Genomic DNA, 15265 nt, shown 5'->3' with positions numbered 1-15265 from the left:
TTGATGGACTGAAGCCTTCTTCTCTCAACTCATCAAAGTCATTCTCCAACCAGCTTTGTTCCATTGCTGGTGATGAGCTGCGTTCCTTTGGAGGGGGAGATGTACTCTTATTTTTTGAGTTTCCAGCTTTTCTGCCCTGCCTTTTCCTCCATCTTTGTGGTTTTATCTGTCTTTGGTCTTTGATGATGGTGATGTACTGATGGGGTTTTGGTGTGGGTGTCCTTCCTGTTTGTTAGTTTTCTTTCTAACAGTCAGGACCCTCGGCTGTAGGTCTGTTGGAGATTGCTTGAGGTCCACTCCAGACCCTGTTTGCCGGGGTATCAGCAGCAGAGGCTGCAGAAGATAGAATATTGCTGAACAGCAAGTGTGTCTGTCTGATTCTTGCTTTGGAAGCTTTGCCTCATGGGTGTACCATGCCGTGTGAGGTGTGGGTGTCGGTCTGCCCCTAGTGGGGGATGTCTCCCAGTTAGGCTACTCAGGGGTCAGGGACCCACTTGAGCAGGCAGTCTGTCCGTTCTCAGATCTCAACCTCCATGTTGGGAGATCCACTGCTCTCTTCAAAGCTGTCAGACAGGGTTGTTTGCGTCTGCAGAGGTTTCTGTTGCTTTTGTTGTTGTTGTTTAGCTGTGCCCTGTCCCCAGAGGTGGAGTCTAGAGACAGGCAGGCCTCCTTGAGCTGCTGTGGCTCCACCCAGTTCGAGCTTCCCAGCGGCTTTGTTTACCTACTTAAGCCTCAGCAATGGCAATATTTTTCTTAATTATCATTATGTCCTTAAATGATGTTCAAGAGTAACAAAGTAGCTGCAAACTTAAGGTGAATTAGTCTCAGCTAATAAATTTTCAGATCATTTACATACACCTGGAATTTTAAAATTATCATAGTGTTGTAGCTACAAAAATAGATCAGTGATTCAAAATAATTTCAGAAAAGCTTAAAAGTAATTATAAGAAGAGTAACAAAAATATTTCTGTTCATTATACACATAAACAGTGTTCTGATTGATATGTAGTCTGACAAAGAGTTTGTGACTAAAATGGTTATTTGCAAATAAGAAACCACAACTAGAAATATCTAAAAAGCAGACTTTGTTGGACAAGAGATCTAGCCACCTCTATCCCTTAGTGTGTTGTATGCTATGAGACTATGTGAAAAACTAACATGAAAGTAAAGAAGTTCTCTCATCCTTTATTTTTTTCCTGTTTTGACAAGTTTATTCATCCATTTTGAGTACAATTCAATGGCTTTTAGTACCTGCAGAGTTGTGCAGCCACCAGTGGCACAATCAATTTAAACACATTCCCATTAACTCTGTACCCTTTTAGCAGTCACAACGTCTTACCCACCTAAACCCCCAATCCTAGGCAACCACTCATCTACTTTCTGTCTCCACAAACAGATCAAACCCCTTTTCACTTAGTCCAAAAGCCTCTATAAATGTCAGACAGGCTCCTTGGCATCTATGACGCTCACAAATTCCCAGCTCTCTCATTCTTAAACAAAGCATGGTGACCTTTTTAGTAAACCAATCACATTTTCCCGGGATGAGTACATATTTCCAGTATGAAACTGATTAACTTTCTTAATCAGTTTAAGGAGATGTCACTGAAATCAGAGGCGTCATTCACTGTTGTACTCCTCATAGAGAGGTACAAGCTGAGACACTTGATAAACTAAAAAGTTAACAAATATCACATTCACAGAAACAGCAGAATGAGTCCTACATAACAGTGCTTTATCAAATGACACTACTAATTGTCATTTAGTATTAATTGCATACAACATGGAGGAGCTAATGCTACAACATGCCCATAAGAAAAGGTAAGAAAATGTGCACTGGGCTAGGCGTGGTGGCTCATGCCTGTAATCCCAGCAGTTTGGGAGGCCAAGGCAGGTGGATCACTTGAGGCCAGGAGTTTGAGACCAGCCTGGCCAACATAGTGAAAGCCCACCTCCACTAAAAATGCAAAAATTAGTTGGAAGTGGTGGCTCATGCCTGTAATCCCAGCTACTCAGGAGGCTGAGGCTAGAGAATCGCTTGAACCTGGGAAACAGGTTGCAGCGAGCCAAGATCATGCAACTGCCCTCCAGCCTGGGCAATACAGTGAGACAAAAGAAAGAAAAGAAAAGAAAGAGAAAGAAAGGGAGAGAGAGAGAGACAGAAAAGAAGGGAAGGAAGGAAGGAAGGAAGGAAGGAAGGAAGGAAGGAAAGAAGGAAGGAAGGACAAAAGAAAAGAAAGGAAAGAAAGAAAAAGAAAGAAAGAAAGAAAGAAAAAAAAAAGTGCACTGGGATCAGAACGGTTGTGTGAGCTGTGTGTGGCCATGTGTGTGTACAGGAAGGGGTATCGCTGGACAAATAAAGAAATTGCACCCAGATGTCAGGTGTCATAGAGCCTTATAAACAGAGAATTCTTGGCAGTCACCAACCTGCCTCCTCATCTTGAGTATTGAAGGAAATGATTCAAATTGCAAATATGGTCTAATAATTCTACAAATATTTATTGTATATGATAGACACTACTTTGGGGGGACTGGGGATATAGCAGTTATGAAAGCAGACAAAATATTCTGCCTCATTCTCGTGTTGCATGGTGTATGGAAGGAAACAAACAATAAAACAAATAAATAAGTCAGTTAGATGCTTGATATCTGACAGCGTTGGCCCTACACAAATGACAACTTCATACACTTCAACTTAATAGTTTAGAAGATAATAAGTAGCGTGGAGATAAATAAGCAGAGCAGAGAGTGAGGAACTCTTGGGATAGGGTGGGGATGAAGGAAAGAGTACTGGGAGGCAAGGGTGACCTTCCCTGGAATGACCTGCTCAGTGTGCTGTGTAGAAAAACTGACAGAGGGAGCAGGACTTCTTTCTCTACTGAGGAATGCTAACTGTTCAATGAACAGGTGCTCAGAGAGGCTTTGAAAAGATAGGCAAGATAAAAACATCTCTTCACAAATTCATAGTACCAGAAAAGGTGGTTTATATCGGCTTGCTCAAGCTGTGTGTCTCAAAGATATATCCAGTATCTTGAATAGCCTGAACATACCACATCCTGATGAAAAAGGCACAATTTTGAGATTGAGCATATCATGATTTTTAAAGTAGATCAAGCAGGGGGATAAGCAACTTGACAGCTAAGAGTTTGGCTCTTTTTCAATCCTTATCAGAGAAAGAAATTAAGCTTATTTTAAACCCAAATCCAAATTCTGCAACAGAACATGCATTATACTTCCAAAGCTGACTACTACCTAAAGAGTAGATTGGAAAAGCATTGGCCATATCTCACAAGTTGGAGCTTTCAGAGTTGATGTGAGTTAGCTTAGCATTTTTTAGAATGCTCAAAATAGACTTCAGTGGAAAACTTCATCATAATTCTGGATCCCTATGCAGTCTGAAAATCTGGAACTATATGAACCAGCCAACAAACACTCACTGCCATTTCTAAGAGCCTATAATTGTGGTAAAAGAATTTCTAATTTAGTAGAAATAAATACAAAGAGATGGAACTAACTGAATACGCAATATAACCTAAGACTGCAGCCTTCCAATTGAATATAGACATCTGGGTGAAGCATTGCAAACATTACTTCTTTTATAGATATAATACAGGGAGCAATATAGCACCTGGTTAAGGATTCAGCACCAGCTCTGTCATTTAACTAGTTTCATGGCCTTGAACAAGTTACTTACCTTTTCCAAGCTTCGATTTTCATCTGGGAATATTCATGATAATATCAACTTCATAGCTTTAATGTGACTATCACATGGATTAATGAATAAGAAAAGCTTAGAACAGTATCTGGCATACAATAAGGACTCTGTAAGTAAAAAGACTTTCCAGGTTGTTGTGATGACTTAGCAGATATGGAGTCATAAAGACCAGTGAGATGTACTATGCACTATGTACATGCAAAACCCTATTACCGTTGAAGACTATACACATCATTCAGTTCGGTACACTAACTCACTTTAAAACCTAATGCAATCAGTGATGCCTAAAGAAAACAAGGGGTTAAAGAAAATGTGTCATATAAAAACAAAACAAAGTATTTGAAAATAGCTTGTACTGCTATTTACATATCCTCTTTTTACCCTTGGGTTCACTTTTTATTTGCTTAACAAGCAAGACCCTTTTTCATGTCCTTGAATGTTTACAAACTCCAAATGTGTGAAGTTTAGACTATTTTATTAGGTGTTCATCTAGATATTTAAAGCTTTATGAGACTTCAAATAAGTTTTCCTTACAAGGTAGTATGGTCTGAATGTCTCCAAAAATTCATGTGTTGGAAATTAAATTTCCAATGTGATGGCTTTAAGAAATGGAGTTTTTACGAGATGATTAAGTCACGAGGATGGTGCCTTTCCTTCATGAATGACAGTGACCTTAGAAAAGGGCTTGAGGGTGCAAATTTGCTCCTTCCCTCTCTTCCACCATGTGAGGATACAGTGTTCTTCCCCTCTGGAGGATGCAGCAACAAGGTGCCATCTTGAAAGCAGTGACCAGGCAGGCCCTCATCAGACACCAAACTTGCTGGCAGCTTGATCTTGGACTTTCCAGACTCCAGAATTATGAGAAATAAATGTCTGTCATTTATAAATTACCAGTCTGTGATATTCTGTTATAACAGTATAAATGGGCTAAGACATAAAGTTATGCTAATCCATTAAAATCTGGATTTTAGTCAGACATACCTTTTAGTCACACAATTCTCGGAGGTTTTGCTTTAATTAACAAAATCTTAGGCATGGCATACAGTGAGGTGTAGGGGAAAGAACAGTAGAATAAAGCATTCTGAGCCTGAATTGTGGGTCTTGAACTTTAGGCCTCTGTAGATTTGGGGAAGTCACTGAAACCCTTGGAGTTCTCCTCTCCCCATTGAGAAAACAGGTAAAATGTGAAAATATTTTGTAAATTGAAAATACTATGCAGATATTCAAGGACATGGTTAGGTTTTGTGAAGCTTATATATACATTAGGGGCCCTCTGTAAGAAAAATTCAGAACTATGAATACAAAATTAGATATAAAAATGTATATTAATGTAGAAGGAGAAAATAAGTCAAGATAAACTATAAATGTTAAGATGCTGACAAACACCACAAATATGAAATCCAGCAATGTAGTAAGATACACACACACACACACACACACACACACACACACATATTTTAATTATCCAAAGTCCATAGTTTATATTTGGGCTCATTCTTGGTGTTGTACATTCTACAGGTTTGGACAAATGTATAATGATATGTAGTCATAATCAGAGTAGCATACAGAGTAATTTCATTGCCATAAAAATCCTCCAGGCTCTGCTTATTCATCCCTTCACCCTACTGCTTTAACCCCTGGCAACCACTCATCTTTTTTTATATATATTACACTTTAAGCCCTGGGATGCATGTGCAAAACCTGCAGGTTTGCTACATACATATACAGGTGCCAAGGTGGTCTGCTGCACCCATCAACCCATCATTTACATTAGGTTTTTCTCCTAATGCTATCCCTCCCCTAGCACCCAACCCCTGACAGGCCCCAGTATGTGATGTTCCCCTCCCTCTGTCCATGTGTTTTCATTGTTCAACTCCCACTTATAAGTGAGAACATGCAATGTTTGCTTTTCTGTTCTTCTGTTAGTTTGCTGAAAAAGATGGTTTCCAGCTTCATCCACGTCCCTGCAAAGGACATGAACTCATTCTTTTTTATGGCTGCATAGTATTCCATGGTGTATATGTGCCATATTTTCTTTATCCAGTCTAACATTGATGGGCATTTGGGTTGGTTCCAAGTCTTTGCTATACTGAACAGTGCTGCAATAAACATATGTGTGCATGTGTCTTTATAGTAGAATGATTCATAATCCTTTGGGTATATGCCCAGTAACCACTCATCTTTTTACTGTCTCCCTTGTTTTGTCTTTTCCTGACATCAAATAGTTGAAATCATAGATACATACCCATTTCAGGTTGGCTCCTTTCACTTAGTAACATTCATTTAAGATTTCTCATCATTTCATAGCTTGATAGCTCATTTCTTCTTAGTGCTAAATAATAATTCATTGTCTGGATGAACCAAAGTTTTTTATCTGACATTCAGCTATTGAAGGACATCTTGGTTGCTTTTGAGTTTTTGCAATTATGAATAAAGCTGTTATAAACATCTGTGTGCAGGTTTTTATATGGAGATAAGTTTTAAACTCTTTGGATAGATGCCAAAGAGCATAATTGCTGGATCATGTGTTCCTGTTCAGTTTTGTAAGAAACTGAAGAAACTGCCAAATTATCTTCCAAAGTGGATGTGACATTTTGCACCAGTAATGAGTAAGAGTCTAATTGTTGTTTTAATTTGCATTTCCCTGATAACATATGATATAGGGCATCTTTCCATATGTTTATTTGCCATATGTATATCTTGTTTGTGAGCTGTCTGTAAAAGGCTTTGACCCATTTTTAAATCCGGTTGTTCGTTTTCTTGTTGTTGAGTTTTAATAATTCTTTGTATATTTTGAATAATAGTCATTTATCAAATGTGTCTTTTGCCAGTATTTTCTCCCAGTCTGTGAAATGTCTTTTAATTCTCTTGAAAATGTCTTTTGCAGAGCAGAATTTTTTATTATAATAAAGTCCATCTTATCAATTATTTAATGAACTGTGCCTTTGATGTTATAGATAAAAAGTCATTGTCATGCCCAAGGTCATCTAGATTTATCCTATATTATTCCCTATGAGTTCTATAGTTTTCTGTTTTCCATTTAGGCCTATGATCCATTTTGAGTTAATTTTGTAAAGGATGCAATATCTGTGTCTAGATTCCATTTTTTTTTTTTTTTTGTATGATGATGCCTAGTTGTTCCAGTATCATTTCTTGGAAAAACTATCTTTTTCCACTGTATTCCCTTTGCTTCTTTGTCAAAGATCACTTGATGATATCTATGTGGGTCTTGTTCAGGGCTGTCTATTCTGTTCCCTTGATCTATTTGTCTATTATTTTGCCAGCACCACAGTGTCTTGATTATTATGTAATAGCTTTATAGTAAGCCCCGAAGTTGGGTACTGTTAGTCTTCTAGTTTTGCTCCTCTCCTTCAATATTTTGTTGGCTATTCTGGGTCCTTTCTCTATATATAAAAACTTTAGAATCAGTTTGTTGATATCTACAAAATAATTTGCTGGTATTTTGATTGAAATTGCATTAAATCTATAAATCAAGTTGAGAAGTGACATTTTGACACTATTGAGTCTTCCTGTCCATGAAAATGAAATACCTATTCATTTATTTAGTTATTTTTTATTTCTTTTTATAAGAGTTTTGTAGTTTTCCTTGTAAAAATTTTGTACATATTTTGTTAGATTAATACCTAGTATTTCATTTTAGGGAGGGTGTCAGTATAAACGGTTTTCTGTTTTAATTACAAATTCCACTTGTTCATTGCTGGTATATGGGAAAGCAATTTACTTTTGTATATTAATCTTGTGTTCTGTAAATTCACTATAATTGCTTAGTACTTCCAGGATTTTTTGTTATTCTTTCAGATCTTATGCATAAACAATTGTGTCATTTGCAAACAAAGATAGATTTTACTTCCTTCTCCATTTTTATATATTTTATTTCCTTTTCTTGTTTTATTGCACTAGCCAGGGCTTCCAATATAACGTTGAAAAGAAGAGATTAGAGAGGATATCCTTGCTTTGTTCCTTATCTTAATAGGAAAGCTTGCTTCTTACTATCATTATGTCAACATAGATTTTTATGTAGATATTATTCATCAAGTTGAGGAGGCTCTCATTTATAACTAGTTTACTGAGAGTTTTTATCATAAATGGGTGTTATATTTTGTCAAATGCTTTTTCTGCATCTATTGATAAGATCATGTAATTTTTTTTAGCCTGTTGATGTGATTGGTTACATTAACTAATTTTCAAATGATGAACCAGCCCTGCATACCTGGGATAAATCCCACTTGATCATGGTGTATAATTATTTTTATACATTGTTGGATACAATTTGCTAATATTTTGTTGAGGGTTTTAGTAACCATATTCATGAGAGACACTGGTCTGTAGTTTTCTTTTTTATTATATCTTTATTTGGTTTGGTATTCGGGTAATGCTGTCCTCACAGAATGAATTAGAAAATATGGACTTCTATCTTCTGAAAGAGACTGTGGGGAATTGGTACAATTTCTTCATAAATGTTTGGTAGAATTCACCAGTGAACCCATCTGGGCCTGATGCTTTCTGATTTGGAAAGTCATTAATTATTGATTCAATTCCTTTAATAGGTATAGTCCTACTCCACTTGTGTTTTTGTATGAGTTTTGGCAGATTGCTTTCAAGTAATTGGTCCATTTCATCAAATTTGTTTATCAAATTTGTTTCAGGTTATCAAATTTCTGGGCATAGTATTCCTTTATTATCTTTTTAATGTCTGCTGAATCAGTAATAATGTCCTCTCATTTCTGCTGTTAGTAATTTATGTCCTCTTTTTTTCTTGGTTAATTAAGCTAGAGGCTTATTGAATTTATTGATCTTTTCAAACAGTCAGCTTTTAGTTTCATTGATTTTCTCTAGTATAACTTGCTGTTTTTAATTTCACCAGTTTCTGCTCTAATTTTTATTATTTCTTTTCTTTGGTTTATTTTGGATTTAATTTGTTCTTATTCTAGTTTCCTAAGGTGTAAACTTAGATTTTCATTATTTTCTACTACATGCATTTACTGCTATAAATTTCCCTCTAAACACTGCTTTTGCTCTAACCCACAAATATTGATAAGCTATATTTTCATTTTTATTTAGTTCAAAATGTTTTAAAATTTCTCTTGCAAGCTCTTTGATTCACCTGTCATTCAGAAGTGTGTTGTTTAATCTCCAAGCATTTGGGGATTTTTCAGTTAGCTTTATTATTCATTTATAGTTTAATTCCATTGTGGTCTGAGAGCAGATAGTGTATGATTTCTACTTTTAAAAGTTGTTAAGGTATTTTATGGCCCCGAATGTGGTGGTCTATCTTGATGAATGTCCCATGTGTACTTGAAATTAATGTGTATTCTTCTTTTGTTGGACAAAGTTGTCTACACATGTCAATTTTATCCAGTTGATAGTGTTATTGAGTTCAACTATGTCTTTACTGATTTTCTCCCTTCACTTTTGAAGGATAATTTCATAAGGTACAGAATTCTATGTTGGTCATTTTAGTCTCTCAACACTTTAAATCGTTTACTTCACTCTGCTTGCATGATTTTTGAGGAGAAGTCAGATGTAATTCTTACCTTCATTCCTTCTACCCCACTTCTGGTTTCTCTCAGGATTTTCTCTTTATCTTTGATTTTCTATAGTTTGAAAATGCTATGCCTAGGTGTAGTTTTTATTTTTTTATTTTTGGCATTTATCCTGCATGGTGTTCTCTGAGTTTCTTGAATTAGTGGTTGGTATCTGACATTAATTTGGAGAAGTTTTATAATTATTATTTTAAATAATTCTTCTGTTCCTTTCTTTCTTTCCTCCCCTTATAATTCTATTAGGCAAATATTACATTATTTGTACTTGTCCCACAGTCCTTGGATATTTGGTTCTGTTTTTTTTCAGTCTTTTTTCCCTTTGCTCAGTTTTAGAGGATTTTACTCATATAGCCTAAAGCTCTAGATTCTTTCTTCAGGTGTGTCCAATCTACTACAATGGTTTTTTATCTCTAGCATTTCTTTTTGGTTATTTCTTATGATTTCCATCTCTCTGCTTATATTGCATGCATCTCTCTGTTTTTGAATGCTTTCTACTTATCATTAGAAATCTTAGAATGTTAATCATTGTGGGGCCGGGTGCGGTGGCTCAAGCCTGTAATCCCAGCCCTTTGGGAGGCCGAGATGGGCGGATCACCAGGTCAGGAGATCGAGACCATCCTGGCTAACATGGTGAAACCCCGTCTCTACTAAAAAATACAAAAAACTAGCCAGGCGAGGTGGCGGGCGCCTGTAGTCCCAGCTACTCGGGAGGCTGAGGCAGGAGAATGGCATAACCCCGGGAGGCGGAGCTTGCAGTGAGCTGAGATCCGGCCACTGCACTCCAGCCCAGGCGACAGAGCGAGACTCCGTCTCAAAAAAAAAAAAAAAAAAGAATGTTAATCATTGTGATTTTAAATTCCTGGTGTGATAATTCTAACATCCCTGCCATGTCTGCTTCTGATGCTTGTTCTGTCTCTGTCTCTTCAAAGTATGTGTTTTGCCTTTTAGTGTTTAGTGTGCCTTGTGGGTTTTTTTTTTTTTTTTTTTAATAACAGGACAGGAAGTTCTTGGTAAAAGAAACTGCTTCAAATAGGACTGAGAACTAATGATAAGGTCATAAAATGCTTCATTTCTCCAATGTCGGGGGTACTCTTTGGGGGGAAAGGAAGAATTCTGAGACCTATGAGACCTTCTAACCATAGATCTCAGTCTCTTAGTGAGCCTATGCCTCTGGACTATGGACTTCACCAGGTCCCTCAGTCCCCCTTAATCACCCCCACCACTATGGACTTCACAGGGTCCCTCAGTCCCCCTTAACCACCCCCACCAACATTAACATGGAACAGAATGCCTAGAGTGGGATTGTGTATTAGTACATTCTCACACTGCTACAAAGAACTACCAGAAACTGGGTAATTTATGAAAACAAAAACAGGTTTAATTGACTCACAATTCCACAGGCTGTATAGGTAGCATGACTGAGAGGCCTCAGGAAACTTAGAATCATGGCAGAAGGCAAAGGGGAAGCAAGCACACTTCACATGACAGCAGGAGAGAGAGAGTGAAGGGGGAAATGCTACACACTTATAAACAAGATGTCATGAGAACTCTATCACAAGACAGCATTAGGGCGATGGTTTCTAAACCATTAGAATCTGCTCACATACTCCAATCACCTCCCACAAAGCCCCTCCTTCAACATGTGAGGATTACAATTCGACATGAGATTTGGATGGGGACACAGAGCCAAACCATATCAGCTGAAGTTGACTATTTCCCTTGTCTCCCCTGGAAGACTGCAGCTGGTTAAAATTTGGGTCTTTATCTTCCCCTAGTCAGTTAGGCTCTGTAGAAACAGTCTTTCCTGAGAGCTAGCTTTATTAAAAAGAGAAGAGTGCTGTGATGTATTTAAAAATTTTTTTTTTTTCTCCCCCTGCCAGAAGCATGAGGAGATTTTTCTCTGTGATATTTACTATGAGAACCTGGCCAAATTTCTGGAGGCAAAAGCCACAAAAGTGTGGGGGCCCCTATGACTAGATCCCCCTGGAGTTTTAACTGTCATATTTGTCCACACTGAGATTCTAGCAGCTCATCAATTGCAGTTCCATTTTTTCTACTCTAGCACTGATTCTCATGATGGTTTCTGCTCTGAGTGTCTGCTCTAGTAATCTGTGACTCCCTGTATTCCCCTGTTTATTTCTCCAATCCTGTGGGCAATGGTTGTCTTGTGTCCTCACTTCACTTATGGATCCCAGAAGATGTGATTTTTTTAGTCTGTTCAGCTTTTTACTTCTTAGAATAGAGTGGTGACTTCAAACTCCTTACATATGGAATTAGAAATCAGAAATAGCATAATATTTTTCCTAATCAAATGCTTAACGCACTATTATAATTGGTTTTTCCTACATTCTGGCTCACACTTTTTAAACACCTCTTCAGATAATAAGCGTTTTGAGGCTCCACTGCAAGCTGGCCGAATAGGAATAGTTCTGGTCTGCAGCTCCCAGCGTGACAGACACAGAAGATGGGTGATTTCTGCATTTCCAACTGAGGGACCTCATTCATCTCACTGGGGCTGGTTGGACAGTGGGTGCAGTCCACAGAGGGCGAGCTGAAGCAGGGCAGGGCGTCACCTCACCTGGGAAGTGCAAGGAGTCGAGGGATTTCACTTTCCTGCCCAAATACTGCACTTTTCTCATGGTCTTAGCAAATGGCACATCAGGAGACGATATCCTGTGCCTGGCTCCGTGGGTCCCACACCCACAGAGCCTTGCTCACTGCTAGCATAGCTGTCTGAGATCAACCTGTGAGGCAGCAGCCTGGTGGGGGGAGGGGCATCTGCCATTGCTGAGGCTTGAGAAGGTAAACAAAGTGGCCAGGGAAGCTTGAACTGGGCGTAGCCCACCTCAGCTCAGCAAGACCTGCTGACTCTGTAGACTCCTCCTCTTGGGATAGGGCATAGCTGAACAAAAGGCAGCAGAAACTTCTGCAGACTTAAACGACCCTGTCTGACAGCTCTGCAGAGAGCAATGGTCTCCCAGCACAGTGTGTGAGCTCTGAGAATGGACAGACTGCCTCCTCAAGTGGGTTCCTGACCCCCGAGTAGCATAACTGGGAATCACCTCCCAGTAGGGGCCAACTGACACCTCATACAGGTGGGTGCCCCTCTGGGACGAAGCTTCCAGAGGAAGGATCAGGCAGCAATATTTACGGTTCCACAATATTTGCTGTTCTGCAGCCTCTGCTGGTGATACCCAGGCAAACAGGGTCTGGAGTGGACCTCCAGAAAACTCCAACAGATCTGCAGCTGAGGGACCTGACTGTTAGAAGGAAAACTAACAAACAGAAAGGAATAGCATGAACATCAACAAAAAGGACATCCACACCAAAACCTCATCTGTAGGTAACCAACATCAAAGAACCAAGGTAGATAAAACCACAAAGATGGGGAGAAACCAGAGCAGAAAAGCTGAAAATTCTAAAACCCAGAGCATCTCTTCTTCTCCAAAGGATCACAGTTCCTCGCCAGCAATGGAACAAAGCTGGATGGAGGATGACTTTGATGAGTTGACAGAAGTAGGATTCAGCAGGTCGGTAATAACAAACTTCTCCAAGCTAAAGGAGGATGTTCGAACCCATTGCAAGGAAGCTAAAATCCTTGAAAAAAGATTAGACGAATGGCTAACTAGAAAAAACAATGTAGAGAAGACCTTAAATGACCTGAAGGAGCTGAACACCATGGCCCAAGAACTATGCAATGCATGCAAAAGCTTCAATAGCTGATTCAATCAAGTGGAAAAAAGGGTATCAGTGATTGTAGATCAAATTAATGAAATAAAGAGAGAAGAGAAGTTTAGAGAAAGAAAGAGTGAAAAGAAATGAACAAAGCCTCCAAGAAATATGGGAATATGTGAAAAGACCAAATCTACATTTGATTGGTGTATGTAAAAGTGACGGGAAGAATGAAACCAAGTCGGAAAACACTCTTCAGGATATTATCCAGGAGAATTTCCTCAATCTAGCAAGGCAGACCAACATTCAAATTCAGGAAATACAGAAAACACCACAAAGATACTCCTTGAGAAGAGTAACGCCAAGACACATAATTGTCAGATTCACCAAAGTTGAAATGAAGGAAAAAATGTTAAGGGCAGCCAAAGAAAGTTCGGGTTACCCACAAAGGGAAGCCCATCAGACTAACAGCAGATCTCTCGGCAGAAACTCTACAAGCCAGAAGAGAGTGGGGGCTAATATTCCACATTCTTAAAGAAAAGAATTTTCAACCCAGAAATTCATATCCAGCCAAACTAAGCTTCATAAATGAGGGAGAAATAAAATCCTTTACAGACAAGCAAATGCTGAGAAATTTTGTCACCACCAGGCCTCCCTTACAAGAGCTCCTGAAGGCAGCATTAAACATGGAAAGGAACAACCGGTACCAGCCACTGCAAAACCATGCCAAATTGTAAAGAACATCGATGCTACAAGGAAACTGCATCAACTAATGAGCAAAATAACCAGCAAATATCATAATGACTGGATCAAATTCACATATAATAATATAACTTTAAATATAAAGGGGCAAAATGCCCCCAGTTAAAAGACACAGACTGGCAGATTGGATAAAGAGTCAAGACCCATCAGTGCGCTGTATTCAGGAGACCCATCTCCTGTGCAGAGATGTGCATAGGCTCAAAATAAAGGGATGGAGAAAGAACTACCAAGCAAATGTAAAGAAAAAAAAGCAGGGGTTGCAATCCTAGTCTCTGATAAAACAGACTTTAAACCAACAAAGATCAAAAGAGACAAAGAAGAGCATTACATAATGGTAAAGGAATCAATTCAACAAGAAGAGCTAACTATCCTAAATATATATGCACCCAATACAGGAGCACCCAGATTCATAAAGCAAGTCCTTAGAGACTTACAAAGAGACTTAGACTCCCATACAAGAATAATGGGAGACTGCAACACCCCACTGTCAATATTAGACAGATCAAGGAGACAGAAGGTTAACAAGGATATCCAGGACTTGAACTCAGCTTTGCACCAAGCGGACCTAATAAGACATCTAGAGAACTCTCCACCCCAAATCAACAGAATATACCTTCTTCTTAGCAGCACATCACACTTACTCCAAAATTGACCACATATTTGGAAGTAAAGCACTCCTCAGCAAATGTAAAAGAATAAGAATCACAACAAACTGTCTCTCAGACCACAGTGCAATAAAATTAGAACTCAGAATTAAGAAACTCACTCAAAACCATACAACTACATGGAAATTGAGCATCCTACTCCTGAATGACTACTGGCTAAATAATGAAATGAAGGCAGAAATAAAGGAAACCAATGAGAACAAAGACACAATGTACCAGAATCTCTGGGACACATTTAAAGCAATGTGTAGAGGGAAATTTATAGCACTTAATGCCCAAAAGAGAAAGCAGGAAAGATCCAAAATTAACACTCTAACATCACAATTAAAAGAACTGGAGAAGCAAGAGCAAACACATGCAAAAGCTAGCAGAAGATAAGAAATAACTAAGATCAGAACAGAACTGAAGGAGACAGAGACACAAAAAAAACCCTTCAAAAAATCAATGAATCTAGGAGCCGGTTTTTTGAAAAGATCAACAAAATAGACCGCTAGCAAGACTAATAAAGAAGAAAAGAAGAATCAAAAAATGGAATAAAAATGATAAAGGAGATATCACCACCGATCCCACAGAAATACAAACAACCACCAGAGAATACTATAAACACCTCTGTGCAAATAAACTAGAAAATCTAGAATAAATGAATATATTCCAGGACACATACATTCTCCCAAGACTAAATCAGGAAGAAGTTGAATCTCTGAATAGATGAATAACAGGCTCTGAAATTGAGGCAATAATCAACAGCCTACCAACCCAAAAAAGTCCTGGACCAGACGGATTCACAGCCGAATTTCACCAGAGGTACAAAGAGGAGCTGGTACCATTCCTTCTGAAACTATTCCAATCAATAGAAAAAGAGGGAATCCTCCCTAACTCATTTTATGAGG

Source organism: Colobus angolensis, unplaced genomic scaffold, assembly GCF_000951035.1.
Source record: "Colobus angolensis palliatus isolate OR3802 unplaced genomic scaffold, Cang.pa_1.0 Scaffold422, whole genome shotgun sequence".
Taxonomy (NCBI): domain Eukaryota; kingdom Metazoa; phylum Chordata; class Mammalia; order Primates; family Cercopithecidae; genus Colobus; species Colobus angolensis.
This window is presented reverse-complemented; position numbering follows the sequence as displayed.